This window comes from Erythrolamprus reginae, chromosome 11 (assembly GCF_031021105.1).
Source record: "Erythrolamprus reginae isolate rEryReg1 chromosome 11, rEryReg1.hap1, whole genome shotgun sequence".
NCBI lineage: Eukaryota > Metazoa > Chordata > Lepidosauria > Squamata > Dipsadidae > Erythrolamprus > Erythrolamprus reginae.
Window position 1 is genome coordinate 6712775 of NC_091960.1, and position 15317 is coordinate 6728091.

The window sequence follows — 15317 nt, forward strand, 5'->3', positions numbered from 1 at the left end:
CTCCCCCCCAGAGATTAGGATTGCCCCCACCCTCCTTGTCTTTCATAAACTTCTTAAAACCCACCTCTGCCATCAGGCATGGGGGAACTGAGATATCTTCCCCAGGCCTATATAGTTTATGTATGGTATGTTGTGTGCATGTTTTTTTAAATTATGGGTTTTTAACTTTGTAATATTAGATTTGTATTGTACATTGTTTTCTATTGCTGCTGTGAGCCGCCCCGAGTCTGCCGAGAGGGGTGGCATATTAATTTAATTAATAATAATAATAATAATAATAATAATAATAATAATAATAATAATAATAAGGCTGCTTTACTGGGATTGGCAAACATAATTCGTCGCTACATCACGCAGTCCTAGGTGCTTGGGAAGCGCCTGACTGGTGATGAAATACGAAATCCAGCATAGTGTTCTCGTTTGCTGCATTGTACTGACATAATAATAATAATAATAATAATAATAATAATAATAATAATAATAAATAATCAGCCTCCAAGGATGGAACATGCCAAAGCAGGCTAAACTAAGGAGGGTCAATTAAGTTTGGCTGGGACCACCATGGCCCATAGTTGCCTGTTGCAAGACCCAGGGAGCAAAATCCATCTTCCATTATAAAATCAATTTTATAATGGTGGACAAATGGTGTTGGGGATGCCCAGACGGACACCCTGCAAACCCATGCCGTATTTCTGACATTAATACCCTCGAAAATGTCCAGAGATACTTCACCAGAAGAGCCTTTCACTCCTCTACCCGTAACAGAACACCCTACGAAACTAGACTTACAATCCTGGGTCTAGAAAGCCTAGAACTACGACGCCTTAAACATGATCTAAGTATTGCCCACAAGATCATATGCTGCAACGTCCTGCCTGTCAAAGACTACTTCAGCTTCAACCACAACAACACAAGAGCCCACGACAGATACAAACTTAATATTAACCGCTCCAAACTTGACTGTAAAAGATACGACTTTAGTAATTGAATTGTCGAAGCGTGGAATTCACTACCGGACTCTGTAGTATCATCCCCTAACCCCCAACACTTTACCCTTAGACTATCCACGGCTGACCTCACCAAGTTCCTAAGAGGTCAGTAAGGGGCGTATATAAGTGCACCAGAGTGAGGGAGAATGACCTCCTGTGCCCGGTGGAAATATGAATTTACCTTTGGGGTAAAGGTGGGATCTAATCTCAGCATGACCTATCAGGGTGGAACACACAGAAATCACTCCAGACCGACAGGGCTGCCAGCTTGGAGATTTGACAGGTTGAGGTCACTGCAACCAGGAATATTACCTTATAAGTGAGGTGACGCCGGGAAGCGGAGTCAAGAGGATCGAATGGCGCCCTGATCAATGAGTCTAATATCTTGGCCAAATCCCATGTTGGGAACCTGTGGATGACTGGAGGACACAAGTTAATGACCCCTCTAAAAAACTTTTGGACTAAAGAATGGGCGGTGAGGGAATCTAGTGATTGACATGATAAAACCGTAGATAGAGTTGCCAGTTGTCATCAGAGAGCATCGGGAGTAAGACCTTTAGCCAGACCCCAGTGTAAGAATTGAATGACATTTACAATAGACAGTTCAAGGGGGGAATAATAATAATAATAATAATAATAATAATAATAATAATAATAATAATAATAATAATTTATTAGATTTGTATGCCGCCCCTCTCCGAAGACTCGGGGCGGCTCACAACAACAATAAAAACAATATTATACAGGCACAAATCTAATATTTAAAAAAAACTTAAAAACCCTATCATAATTAAAAACCAAACAGCACATACATACCAAACATAAATTATAATAAGCCTGGGGGAAAAGGTGTCTCAGATCCCCCATGCCTGGCAGTATAGGTGGGTCTTACGTAGTTTACGGAAGACAAGGAGGGTGGAAGCAGTTCTAATCTCCGGGGGGAGTTGATTCCAGAGGGCGGGGCCGCCACAGAGAAGGCTCTTCCCCTGGGGCCCACCAGACGACATTTTTTAGTCGACGGGACCCAGAGAAGGCCAACTCTGTGGGACCTTATCGGCCGCTGGGATTCCCCCACTGGTACACACCTCCAAGTTGCAGAATAAATCCACTCAGTTGACGGCCTCCTGGAGGCTAACATAATATTTACAAGGTCCTTGAGGACCTGACGGAGTCTCAAGGTAAGCCGCTCAAGCGCTAAGCGGTCAGTTGTATCCAGCCTGGATCAGGATGCGGCACTGACCCCTGGGCAAGCGACCACTTGCTCTGAGGGATCATGAACAGGGACATAAGGTCCCCGAACCAGGCTCTCCTTGGGCTAGTGGCGGGCCTGGAGGATGTTCCTCTGCCCTCTCCTGTAGGATCCACCAAAATACCCTGGGGATGAGAGGTATTGGAGGAAAAGGATAGAGCAGGCCTTGTGGCCAGGCACAACGAAAAGCGTCCATTCCCAAGTTGATTCCAGCCAAGTCGCCATTGCTGCCATGGATTCCTGCTCTCGTATCTTCGTCCGCTGCTCCTAGGACTCTTCCAATAAATCCACTGACCCATCAGCCCTCCACTCAGCTGCACAGGCACCCTGCATAATTGGATGATTATTTATGTATTTATGTATTTATGTATTTATGTATTTATGTATTTATGTATTTATGTGTCTGTCTGTCTGTCTGTCTGTCTGTCTGTCTATCTATCTATCTATCTATCTATCTATCTATCTATCTATCTATCTATCTATCTATCTATCTATTTATTTATTTATTTATTTATTGGATTTGTATGCCGCCCTCTCCGCAGACTCGGGACGGCTATCAACAGTAATAAAACAGCATATAATAATAATCCAATACTAAAAACAGTTAAAAACCCATTATTATAAAAACCAAACAGACATACAGACATACCATGCATAAAATTGTAAAGGCCTAGGGGGAAAGAGTATCTCAATTCCCCCATGCCTATCTATCTATCTATCTATTTATTGGATTTGTATGCCGCCACTCTCCGTAGACTTGGGGCGGCTAACAACAATAATATAAAACATCATGTAAATCCAATACTAAAACTAATACTAAAACAATTAAAAAACCCTTATTTGTAAAACTAAACATACATACATACAAACAAACATACCATGCATAAATTGTAAAGGCCTAGGGGGACAGAATATCTCAGTTCCCCCATGCCTGGCGGCAGAGGTAGGTTTTAAGCAGCTTACAAAAGGCAAGGAGGGTGGGGGCAATTCTAATCTCTGGGGGGAGTTGGTTCCTGAGGGCCGGGGCCGCCACAGAGAAGGCTCTTCCCCTGGGTCCCGCCAAGCGACATTGTTTAGTTGACGGGACCCGGAGAAGACCCACTCTGTGGGACCTAACTGGTCGCTGGGATTCGTGCAGCAGAAGGCGGTCCCTGAGATAATCTGGTCTGGTGCCATGAAGGGCTTTTAGGTCATAACCAACACTTTGAATTGTGACCGGAAACTGATCGGCAACCAATGCAGACTGCATCGTAGCGTCTTCCCGGAGACAGCCGGGGCACAGTTCTTTGGCTGTCCAAGAAGTGGGAAGCCTTGAACCATGGATTATATACCGTCCTTGGTATATAAGAGCTGTCGGACGCGGTTAAGAAGAGTTTGCATTGCTGTTGCTTCGCTGTTGATTGCTGCTGCCTCATTGTCTCCTGTCGGAATAAAAGGTTCGTTTTCAAGGCGGCTGCTTGTTTTCTTACTCAGGCTAAGACACATTGCTCTGGCCCACATTCCAAACCAGGCTTTGTCACACTTTTGCCCTCTCGCAGACGGAAATGCTGGCACCGGACCAGGGTATCTACGAGACCGCCTTCTGCCGCACTAATCCCAGCGACCGGTTAGGTCCCACAGAGTGGGCCTTCTCCAGGTCCCGTCAACAAAACAATGTCGTTTGGCGGGCCCCAGGGGAAGAGCCTTCTCTGTGGCGGCCCCGGCCCTCTGGAACCAACTCCCCCCGGAGATTAGAATTGCCCCCACCCTCCTCGCCTTTCGTAAGCTCCTTAAAACTCACCTCTGCCATCAGGCATGGGGGAACTGAGATATTCTGTCCCCCTAGGCCTTTACAATTTATCCATGGTATGTTTGTTTGTATGTATGTATGTACTATGTTTAGTTTTACAAATAAGGGTTTTTTAATTGTTTTAGTATTAGTTTTAGTATTGGATTTACATGATGTTTTATATTATTGTTGTTAGCCGCCCCAAGTCTACGGAGAGGGGCGGCATACAAATCCAATAAATAGATAGATAGATAGATAGATAGATAGATAGATAGATAGATAGATAGATAGATAGATAGATAGATAATAGAGAAAGAGAGAAAGAGAGAGAGAGAGAGAGAGAGAGAGAGAGAGAAAGAGAGAAAGAGAGAAAGAGAGAAAGAGAGAAAGAGAGAAAGAGAGAAAGAGAGAAAGAGAGAAAGAGAGAAAGAGAGAGAGAGAGAGAGAGAGAGAGAGAGAAAGAGAGAAAGAGAGAAAGAGAGAAAGAGAGAAAGAGAGAAAGAGAGAAAGAGAGAAAGAGAGAAAGAGAGAAAGAGAGAAAGAGAGAAAGAGAGAAAGAGAGAAAGAGAGAAAGAGAGAAAGAGAGAAAGAGAGAAAGAGAGAAAGAGAGAAAGAGAGAAAGAGAGAAAGAGAGAAGAGAGAAGAGAGAAAGAGAGAAAGAGACGAAAGAGAGAAAGAGAGAGAGAAAGAAAGAAAGAAGAAAGAAAGAAAGAAAGAAGAAAGAAAGAAAGAAAGAAAGAAAGAAAGAAAGAAAGAAAGAAAGTTATTTTCGGGCTAACGGCTGGAGGCACGAGCAACAGCTGGGCTGGTCCCCAAGACTGCCTTCAACCCAACCTAATCCAGATGTTGGAGAGCTCTCAGGGGGATCAGCAATGGATGATGGATGAAGGATGGATGGATGGACGAGTAGATGACAGATGTCGAAGCTCTTTCTCAGCATTGCTCGAAGGAACAGCACGCTTCCTGGATTGAGTCAAAAGAGGGGGGATGTAACATGGAGGGCACTGTTTATACTTTTCTAAGACTCAGTCCTGATTGGCTAGCGGAGAAAGTCAACCCATATTTGGAGGCTAACAATTGTCCTACCATGGAGACCAACTGCGTTACTTGGGTCCCAGAAGTTTCCCCAAGCAACTGAGATGCAAAGACAGTGAGATTCAAGACCAGGCTTGCAAAAGGTAACAGCTTTTGCACATGGAAGGAGTAGCCACACCCCTGTGAGAGTGGCTCAGGGTATTATTTGCATTTTACATCGATAGAAACAAAGTTTACCAACAAAGAGACAAAGGTTGTTAGCAACGTGATCTTTAACGCGTTCTTTATTGCAGTTTATTTTTAGTAATGCATCTAGAAATAAATTGTAGATGGTAAATAATTGAAAGTAACGTTGGAAAGAATCGGGGAGTGGAGGGGATTGGAGGGAAGGAAGGGAAAGGAGAGGAGAAAGACTGAAAGAAGAAGAGAGGATGAAGGAGGTAGAGAGAAAAAGGAAGAGAGGGAAAGAAAGGGAAGAAATGGAAATGGCACTGGACCAGAATATCTCCGAGACCGCCTGCTGCCGCACGAATCCCAGCGACCGATTAGGTCCCACAGAGTGGGCCTTCTCCGGGCCGCGTCAACTAAACAATGTCGGTTGGCGGGCCCCAGGGGAAGAGCCTTCTCTGTGGCGGCCCCAGGCCTCTGGAACCAACTCCCCCCGGAGATTAGAACTGCCCCTACTCTCCTTGCCTTTCGTAAACTTCTTAAGACCCACCTGTGTCGTCAGGCATGGGGGAACTGAGATATCTCCCCCGGGCATATACAATTTATGAATGGTACGTGTGTATGTATGCGTGTTTAGAAAATGGGGTTTTTAAATGTTTTAGTAGAAATTTAGATTTGTTATATACTGTTGTTTCCACTTTGTTGTGAGCCGCCCCGTGTCTGCGGAGAGGGGCGGCATACAAATCTAAATAAACAAACAAACAAACAAACAAACAAACAAAAAAAAGGAGGAGAGGAGAATAATAATAATAATAATAATAATAATAATAATAATAATAATAATAATTTATTGGATTTGTATGCCGCCCCACTCCATAGACTCGGGGCGGCTAACAACAATAATAAACCCAACATGTACAATCCAATAATAAAAAACAACTAAAAACCCCTATTATAAAACCAAACATACACACAAACATACCATGCATAACTTGTAATGGCCTAGGGGGAAGAGCTATCTCAACTCCCCCATGCCTGGCGGTATAAATGAGTCTTGAGTAGTTTACGAAAGACAGGGAGGGTGGGGGCAGTTCTAATCTCCGGGGGAAGTTGGTTCCAGAGGGACAGGGCCGCCACAGAGAAGGCTCTTCCCCTGGGGCCTGCCAAACGACATTGTTTAGTCGACGGGACCCGGAGAAGGCCAACTCTGTGGGACCTAACCGGTCGCTGGGATTCGTGCGGTAGCCAGGCGGTTCCGGAGGTAATCTGGTCCATTGCCATGTAGGGCTTTAAAGGTCATGACCAACACTTTGAATTGTGAGCGGAAACTGATCGGCAGCCAATGCAAGCCATGGAGTGTTGAAGAAACGTGGGCGAATCTTGGAAGCCCCACGATGGCTCTCGCGGCTGCGTTCTGCACGATCTGAAGTTTCCGAAGTAGGAAGGGTGGGAGGGCGGTGTGAATCTCTGGGGGAAGCTGATTCCAAAGGGGAGGGGCCGCCACGGAGAAAGCTCTTCCCCTAGGCCCCGCCAAGTGACATTGATTGACGGGATCTGGAGAAGGCCAGCTCTGTGGGACCTAACTGGTTGCTGGGATCTGCCTATTCCATGTTCACCATTATGTCACATTTGTCATTATTTTACCACGCTAAGACCTTTCAAATAACTTCCCCTTTTTGCATCTCGCTAACCTCCAGAAAACCCCTCGCTTACTGAAACACATAAGGATTAGTGTCATAAAGCGGAAAGTACCAGATGGTGTAAAATACGGTTATAAGCTGCTTTATTGAATGTATATCTTCCTCTTTACATGATTTCTATCTGTTAAGTTCTCTTTTTTCTGTATAAGGACAAGATAGCATGTATCACTTGTGATTGGCAGATGGGTGACATGCCTTGGTCATCCAAGCGTGATGTAAGGTATAAGAATACAGTGTTCCCTCGCTTTTCGTGGGGGATGCGTTCCGAGACCGCCCGCAAAAGTCGAATTTCCGCAAAGTAGAGATGCGGAAGTAAATACACTATTTTTGGCTACGAACAGTATCAAAAACCTTCCCTTAACACTTAAAACCCCTAAATTGCAATTTTCCATTACCTTAGCCAACCATTTAGATTATTACTCACCATGTTTATTTATTTAAAAGCAGACAAAAGTTTGGCCATGACATATGACGTCATCGGGTGGGGAAAAAACCGTGGTATACGGAAAAACCCCACAAAGTATTTTTTCATTAATATTTTTGAAAAAACGTGGTATAGACTTTTCGCGAATTTCAAACCCGCAAAAATCGAGGGAACACTGTATCTCATCTCGGGTACAATCCTGGGTTCAGACTTTGTCATGAGAATACCCCTGAATCTGTGTACACAATAATAGCAATGCAATAAGAATTATATACCACTTCGTAGTGTTTTTATAGCCCTCTCTAAGCAGTTTACAGTTTTGCTGATGACTCTAAAGTGTGCAATAGGGTTGATATTCCTGGAGGAGTCTGTAATATGGTAAATGATTTAGCTTTACTAGATAAATGGACAAAGCAATGGAAACTGCAGTTTAATGTTTCCAAATGTAAAATAATGCACTTGGGGAAAAGGAATCCTCAATCTGAGTATTGCATTGGCAGTTCTGTGTTAGCAAAAACTTCAGAAGAGAAGGATTTAGGGGTAGTGATTTCTGACAGTCTCAAAATGAGTGAGCAGTGTGGTCGGGTAGTAGGAAAAGCAAGTAGGATGCTTGGCTGCATAGCTAGAGGTATAACAAGCAGGAAGAGGGAGATTGTGATCCCCTTATATAGAGCGCTGGTGAGACCACATTTGGAATACTGTGTTCAGTTCTGGAGACCTCACCTACAAAAAGATATTGACAAAATTGAACGGGTCCAAAGACGGGCTACAAGAATGGTGGAAGGTCTTTTATTTATTTATTTATTTATTTATTTATTTGTTTGTTTGTTTATTTGTTTATTTATTTATTTATTATTTAGATTGTATGCCGCCCCTCTTAAGCAGAAAATGTATCAGGAAAAACTTAATGAACTCAATCTGTATAGTCTGGAAGACAGAAGGAAAAGGGGGGGACATGATCGAAACATTTAAATATGTTAAATGAGGCCTCTTGCCCCCAACAATCTGGGTTCCTCATTTGACCCACCTCAGAAGGATGGAAGGCTGAGTCAACCTTGAGCCAGGGGTGAGATTTGAACTATTTTATGTATGTATGTATTTATTTATTAGATTTGTATGCCGCCCCTCTCCGCAGACTCGGGGCGGCTAACAACAATAATAAGACAATATAAACAAATCTAATATTTAGGTTAATTTAAAAAACCCCAATTTAAGAAACCAATCATACATACAGACATACCATGCATAAATTTTATAAGCCTAGGGGGAGGGAAAGTCTCAATTCCCCCAAGCCTGACGACAGAGGTGGTTTTAAGGAGCTTACGAAAGGCAAGGAGGGTGGGGGCTATTCTAATCTCTGGGGGGAGTTGGTTCCAAAGGGTCAGGGCCGCCACAGAGAAGGCTCTTCCCCTGGGTCCTGCCAAATGACATTGTTTAGTTGACGGGACCCGGAGAAGGCCAACTCTGTGGGGACCTAACTGGTCACTGGGATTCGTGCGGCAGGAAGGCGGTCCGAAGATATTCTGGTCGATGCATGAAGGGGCTTTATAGGTGATAACCAACACTTTGAATTGTGACCGGAAACTGATCGGCAACTAATGCAGACTGCGGAGTGTTGGTTGTGACATGGGCATATTTAGGGAAGCCCATGATAGCTCTCGCAGCTGCATTCTGCATGATCTGAAGTTTCCGAACACTTTTCAAAGGTAGCCCCATGTAGAGAGCGTTACAGTAGTCAAGCCTCGAGGTGATGAGGGCCTGAGTTAGCCGAAGTAGCCTTCCTCTCAGCCCTTAGAAAGAAGGCAAAGGTCAACCACTTGTGAAATGACTTAGGTGGAGCTCTCGTTTTATCGCCCACAGTTGTATGGTCTTAAGCATTAAGCAAGACTTAGGTGAATAATGCTGGAGGCACCCATGAAATAACGTCCGCAGCCCTTTCTCCAAGGAAGGAAGAGATAAGAAAGGACTTTCGACCCATTTCAAAGGCTGGGATAAGCCACTCTCAAAGAGGCATTAATTAGCTTTTTTAAAAACCCTGCCTGCAACGCTCTCTACATGGGGCTACCTTTGAAAAGTGTTCGGAAACTTCAGATCGTGCAGAAAGGAACCCGCGAGAGCCATCGTGGAGCTTCCAAGATTCGCCCACGTTTCTTCAGCACTCCGTGGCTTGCATTGGCTGCCAATCAGTTTCCAGTCACAATTCAAAATGTTGGTCATGACCTTTAAAGCCCTACATGGCATTGGACCAGGTTACCTCCAGAACCACCTGCTACCACACGAATCCCAGCGGCCGATAAGGTCCCACAGAGTTGGCCTTCTCCAGGTCCCGTCGACAACTAAACAATGTCGTTTGGCGGGCCCCAGGGGAAGAGCCTTCTCTGCGGCGGCCCGGCCCTCTGTAACCAACTCCCCCCGGAGATTAGAATTGCCCCCACCCTCCTTGTCTTTCGCAAGTTACTCAAGACCCACCTATATCGCCAGGCACGGGGGAATTAAGACATCTCCCCCAGGCTTTGTTATATTTTATGTTTGGTATGTATGTGTGTTATGGTTTTTTAAATTGTTGGGGGTTTTTAATTGTAAATTTATTATTAGATTTGTTTCATTGTTATACTGTTTTTATTGTTGTTGTGAGCCGCCCCCGAGTCTTTGGACAGGGGCGGCATACAAATCTAATAAATTGAATTGAATTGAATTAACCCTTTGTCAATCAAATCAAATATGTGTTCCCTCTAATTTTATTGTATTTTAACCAGTCCACACTATTGTATAGTGTTTATGATAAGTTGCAGTTTTATGATGTGGTCACTATGTGGTCACTATTTTTACTTTGATATGGTCAATTGACTAATCAAATAAAATTGAATTGTATTGTGTTCCCTTGGACCAGAGGTAAGTTCTTCCCAGTTCAGACCGGTTGTATGGAACTGGTTGTAACTTGGCGGCCTGGGTTGCTGGAACCAGATGTGACCCCACGTCCCAAGCCAGTTCTCTCGGCGACGCCATAGGTGACACAATTTTGTTTCTTAGCAGTGGTTCATGCACATGCGCGGCGCATGTCAGGAAGCGAACCCGGCCGTGAGATAAAGCCAGAACCCATCCCTGCCTTGGACATACGGCATGTGTCAATATTTGCCCCTGTCATTCTTTTATTTTTTTTAAAATTGGACTTTAGACTTGGCCAGTTTTTATGGAAATCGAACACGAGATGTTTACCTGCTTGCTGATCAAATCATTTCCCTCGCCTACAGTTGCTAAGCGAAGCAAAGATACACAACCGTGCAGGGGTTGCGTTATTGGAAACGCCGGTCTTTCCCCTGCTCTCAGCTGACCAACATGCATTGGATCACTGTGTCAAAAAAAGTTGTGAAAAAGAGGTTGGGATTACGGTGGTCAACTTTTCTGGTTGACTTTTTAGATAGCTTTTCCTTAAAAGCAGTTTGGCACGGTGTTGTTAACCTTGACTTGACAGTGTGTAACCCTGTGCTTCCTTGCTTCCTTGCTTCCTTGCTTCCTTGCTTCCTTGCTTCCTTGCTTCCTTGCTTCCTTGCTTCCTTGCTTCCTTGCTTCCTTGCTTCCTTGCTTCCTTGCTTCCTGCTTCCTTGCTTCCTTGCTTCCTTGCTTCCTTGCTTCCTTGCATTCCTTGCTCCTTGCTTCCTTGCTTCCTTGCTTCCTTGCTTCCTTGCTTCCTTGCTTCCTTGCTTCCTTGCTTCCTTGCTTCCTTGCTTCCTTGCTTCCTTGCTTCCTTGCTTCCTTGCTTCCTTGCTTCCTTGCTTCCTTGCTTCCTTGCTTCCTTGCTTCCTTGCTTCCTTGCTTCCTGCTCCTCCCTCTCTCCCTCCCGCCCTCCTCCCTTCTTCCTTCCTTCCCTCTGTCCCTCCTCCTTCCCTCCCCTTCCCTCCTTCCTCCATCCCTCCTCCACTTCCTCCCTCCCTCCTTCCTCCTCCTCTCCCTTCCTCCTCTCCTCCTCCTCCTCCCTTCCTTCCTGCTCCTCCTCTCCTCCTCCCCTTCCTCCTCCCTCCTTCCTTCCCTCCATCCCTCCTCCACTCCCTCCCTCCCTCCTTCCTCCTCCTCTCCCTCCCCCCTCTCCTCCTCCCTTCCTTCCTGCTCCCCCTCCTCCTCCCTCCTTCCTCCATCCCTCCCTCCTTCCTTCATCCCTCCATCCTTCCTTCCTGCTCCTCCTCCTCCCCTCCCCTCCTTCCTCCATCTCTCCTCCATTTCCTCCCTCCCTACTCCTCCTCTCCCTCCCTCTCTCCTCTTCCTTTTTCCTCCCTTCCTGCTCCTCCTCTCTCCTTCCCTTCCTCCTCCCTCCTTCCCTTCCTTCCCTCCATCCCTCCTCCTCTCCTTCCCTCCCTCTCTCTCTCCGTCCACCTCCTCCCTTCCTTCCTGTCTCTTACATTCTTTTCCTCCCTTCCTTCCTTCCTTCCTTCCTTCCACTACCATCTCTTCTTTTACCTTCCTCTCCTCTCTCCCCTCTCCCTCATTCTCCTCCTCTCCTCTCTCCTTTCCTTTTTCTTTCCTCTCCTCTCTTCTCCTTCCTTCCTTCCATCCTCTCCCCCTCCTCTCTCTTCCTCCCTCCCCCCCCTTCTGTTCTTTTTACTTCCTCTCCTCTCTCCCCTTTCCCTCCTCCCTCCCTCCCTTTCACTTCTTCACTTCACTGATTATCCATATTTGGATTCACACAATGTCAATAAAAACACTGAGTCAGGAATTCACTCCCCGGACATTCTTGTGAGAAAGCCTAAAATGAATGTTAACAAGAAATGGAAATGGAGTTGCTAGGATAGAGAAGCAGCATGGAGGGTTAGCTGCATTCGGTCTGCCCTTCTTTGAGGGTGGCAGAGCAAGATGGTACTTGCTCCTGCCATCTAAAATGTGATGAGCCCGTGTGACAGCCCTGAGTGGGACTCGGATCATGCCACTGGAGCTACCTTTTTGCCTTGGATTTTTCTCACCATGCCACATATCCCCCACGGCTGATCCTTCTCGGATGAAAATGCTTGGCCAAATTTTCCTTCCAGAGAAATTTGGGGCTATCGGTAAAAAGATTTTAAGGGTGTAAATGGAGGTAGGACATATGCATGTGGACTCCCACTTTTTTTCCAGAACAAAAGGAAAATTTGGCTCATCTTTTGACCTATTAGATCAGAGGTCTTCAAACTTGCCAAGACTTATTTTTATTTATTTTATTTATTAGATTTGTATGCCGCCCCTCTCCGAAGACTCGGGGCGGCTAACAACAATATAAAAAGACAATGTAAACAAATCTAATATTAAAAACAATCTTAAAAAACCCAATTTAAAGAACCACTCATACATACAAGCATACCATGTATAAATTCTATAAGCCTAGGGGGAAGGGAAATTTCAATTCCCCCATGCCTGACGACAGAGGTGGGTTTTAAGAAGCTTGCGAAAGGCAAGGAGGTGGGGGCAATTCTGATCTCTGGGGGGAGTTGGTTCCAGGGGGCCGGGTCCGCCACAGAGAAGGCTCTTCCCCTGGGTCCTGCCAAACGACATTGTTTAGTTGACGGGACCCGGAGAAGGCCAACTCTGTGGGACCTAATCATTCGCTGGGATTCGTGCGGCAGAAGGCGGTCCCGGAGATATTCTGGTCCGGTGCCATGAAGGGCTTTATAGGTCATAATCAACACTTTGAATTGTGACCGGAAACTGATCGGCAACCAATGCAGACAGCGGAGTGTTGGTGTGACATGGGCATTTTTGGGAAATCCCATGATTGCTCTCGCAGCTGCATTCTGCACGATCTGAAGTTTCCGAACACTTTTCAAAGGTAGCCCCATGTAGAGAGCGTTACAGTAGTTGAGCCTCGAGGTGATGAGGGCATGAGTGACTGTGAGCAGTGACTCCCGGTCCAGATAGGGCCACAACCAGTGTTCCCTCTAATTTTTTTTTGGGGGGGGGGGGCGGAAAAGTATAGTGTCTGAGCCGCAGTTCCTTCGGGACTGGGCGGCACAGAAATAATAAATAAAGAAACAAATAAAAAACCCACCCTGTTTTGCCTCAGAGAATTTCAAAATAAAATACTGTACTGTGTGTCTATAACAGTGAGCTCATAATAGGGCAACTCTATCAATATCAAAATGCCACTTAAATAGTTGAGCTAGTTTCAAACTAGATTTTGATTTTCTTTCTCTCTTCCTTACTCCCATTCTTTTTCTTTCTCTTTTCCTTCCTCTCTTTTTCCTATCTGTTTCTCTCTCTTCCTCTCTCTCTCCTTCCCTCTCACTCTTTCCCTCTCGGCTTCTGGGCAGGTTTGGAAAACTCTGAGTTGATGATTGCTCACTGCTCAGCTTAGAGGGAACTATGGCCACAACTGGTGCACCAGGCGAACCTGGACAAACGCCCCCCCTCACCACAGCTGAAAGATGTTTCTCTAATGTGAGCTGTGGATCGAGGAAGACACCCAAGTTGCGGATCCTCTCTGAGGGGGTCAATAATTCCCCCCCCCAGGGTAATGGACGGACAGATGGAATTTTCCTTGGGAGGCAAAACCCACAGCCACTCCGTCTTATCAGGGTTGAGTTTGAGTCTGTTGACATCCATCCAGGCCCCAACAGCCTCCAGGCACCGGCACATCACTTCCACTGCTTCACTGACTATTAGATCAGAGGTCTTCAAACTTGGCAACTTTTAAGACTGATGGACTTCAACTCCTAGTATTCCGGGAGTTAAAGTCCACAAGTCTTAAAGTTGTCAAGGTTGGAGACCTCTGTATTAAATTGTCCCTCCCTCCATCCAACCTGAGACCTTATGCTCGCACGTTTTCAATAAATCTTCATTGAGTGTAGGAAATTCCCTTTAATTTTACAAGGAAGAGAAAGAATTAAATGTGTACCTGTAAAACAATGTATCTCGTGCCTTAGGCAAAGAATACGTCTGTTTATTGTACAGGACAATTAGGGACGTGTTAAGGTGCCAGCTTTGTGGTTATGAAAAAGAATGTTTTGGCTTTTCTAAAGCAACGTAATTGAGCAGGAAACTGCGTAAATTCTGCTGTGACTCTATATCTGAGTCATTAGTTGAACGGCTCTTAATTTCTGACCACTGATTCTTAACATTTGGCAACTTTTAAGGCATTGTAATCTTCAGCTCCCAAAATTCCCAAGCAGGCACACATCTTAAGAGTTGATAAGGTTGACACTGGTATATTATACCGTAGATTAGCTAACAAGCATGCTAGGTGAATTATTATGGGAGTTGAAGTTCACATGTTTTAAATTTGCCAAGTTTGGTAAAAGTTGCATTTTCTATTTTCTTTTTCTTTTTAGATTATACTATTAGGATGTAAAACATTGTTAGTTTATTATTTTATAGCAGATAGATGTATGCATAATCAATGTATTTATGTATAAAGTCCTTCTGATAAAACTTTGAATAACATGGAATTCATAAACATAAGCAAACCAGAATCTAAGAGATATGATGTTATTGAGGTTACCGAGGTAAACTGAGATATAAAATAACAGTATTATTATTTTACTGAAAGAGTAGTAGATCCTTGGAACAAACTTCCAGCAGACGTGGTTGGTAAATCCACAGTAACTGAATTTAAACATGCCTGGGATAAACATAGATCCATTGTAAGATAAAAAACAGGACATAGTATAAGGGCAGGCTAGATGGACCATGAGGTCTTTTTCTGCCATCAGTCTTCTATGTTTCTATGTTTCTATTCTTAATATGAAATCACAAGACAAGGTGAAAGTACAAGTTGGTTATAATGTCAATGAATTACGAACTTGACTTAATTTGATCAAATTAATGAATTAATAATTAGATGGTTATGCATTTTCTATTTCATTTTTATCATATTATAGTGGATATAAAACATTGTTAATCCTTTACTTTATAGTAGATAAATATACTATTAAGGAAATTTACAATAGAAACTGTTCAAAGTTCAAACAATGAATCAACACACACCTAGAACAAAGTAATAACCAAAAGACAAACCTGGGTTTGT

The 15317-nt window shown here is 44.4% G+C and overlaps 1 protein-coding gene across 2 annotated transcripts in view; it reads right to left on the reverse strand.

Moving 5' to 3' along the window:
• The window catches only part of LOC139174020 (uncharacterized), a 28386-nt gene extending 23411 nt beyond the window's left edge, over positions 1 to 4975 (reverse strand). For both annotated transcript variants that reach the window (XM_070764041.1, XM_070764040.1), the window contains exon 1: positions 4841 to 4975. The gene's annotated coding sequence lies outside the window, so the exon portion shown is untranslated. The remainder of the gene's footprint in view (positions 1 to 4840) is intronic.
• Positions 4976 to 15317: the final 10342 nt, after the last annotated feature.